This window comes from Seriola lalandi, unplaced genomic scaffold (assembly GCF_002814215.2).
Source record: "Seriola lalandi dorsalis isolate HSWRI2012SDOR001 ecotype SW California unplaced genomic scaffold, Sedor1 jcf7180002054282, whole genome shotgun sequence".
NCBI lineage: Eukaryota > Metazoa > Chordata > Actinopteri > Carangiformes > Carangidae > Seriola > Seriola lalandi.
In genome coordinates this window covers 67,126-68,531 of record NW_019524835.1, presented here as the reverse complement: position 1 = coordinate 68,531, position 1,406 = coordinate 67,126, and positions in this window count along the sequence as shown.

Genomic DNA, 1,406 nt, shown 5'->3' with positions numbered 1-1,406 from the left:
ATCTGTACTTTTTGTTATTTTGTAAGAGGAAAAAAAAAAAATTAAGAGCAGAATTAACATGCTCCTTTTTTTTTATTTTCCCATATGTTCTCAGTTAACATTTTTGAGTAACAGATCGTTGGAAGCCAAAATCGTATTCGTAAATACAATAAAATTAATCGCCCAGGCCTAACGCACACACTACAAGATGTGAAAATAATGGCTCATCAGTCACACTACAGGATATTATTAAGATCGTCATGTCAGAGCGAGCAATCAGGGAACAAAGCACCAGCTCACGTGAGGGAAGCAGAGGTAAACAAAGTATGTATTATGCTAGCTAACGTTAGCCTCTAGGGCTAGAATGTTTATTGTTGTTTGAGAACGCCATCAGCTGCTCCGGGACACATGTAATCATAATCTTAATCATCCTAATTTTAAATATAAAACATGTTTGATATTATTGGGCCACCTTGATGAGGAAAATGAGCAGTTTGAAAGTTTTAAGACTGGATCTGTTTGAAGCCCTCACATTATCAGAGAATCTGGACCGAACATCGGGGCCGACCGAGGTCCAAGGCCTTTACAGAAACACACACAGCCCGACAAGGAAACACTTACTGTACAAAGTAACAAAACACAAACGGTACACAATACAAATGCTCTAAAAACCCTGATCACAATCACATCACTGGAAAACTGTTTGAGTCCGAACTTTAAATGATTCCAGTCACGATCCATTTTGAGATTTATGCGCGATGCTGATCCCCTGAGTTACTGAGCCAGAAATCCTGAGAGGTTTCCGAGCACCTTGGGAGCCTTATTAAGTTGATAGCTTTCTGTCATTATCAATTAATGTGTTCATTACCTTTTCAATTAATCACCCGCTATATAAAAGTATCACAATCATCACAGTTTCCAGGACCCCCCAAGAGGACAGTTAAAAACTCAAGAGATATTCAGTTTACATTCATATAAAACAGAAACAAGCAGCACATGCTGACATTTGAGAAGCTGGAATCTGCATTTTTTTGGGGGCATTATTGATTGATTTATTGATCATTGAAGATCCAGCAAATTTTTATTAAACTATCAAATCGAAGTCTTCGTAGCAATGCAAGTTTAAGAAGCCACTATAACTTTTCTTGGACTTTTATTGGACCAAGTCTTTGAGAAGAGGGAGACATAATTATTGATTGCCTTGTGCACTGGATTGCATTAGATTGTGTGTGTAAGTAATTGCGTCCATATCTGCTCACGCTGTGTATTTTCCACGTATCAGCTTTCAGAAACTAATAAAAACAGCCTGAGCTGACATTTCTAGTCTGACCATTGTGCATTTTGAGTTACTGCTAATGGCAGTTCAAAGCTGTAGGTTAAAGTCTGTGTTGAGTTTGGACTTGTTTGTATTAATCTCTGCCCCCCCC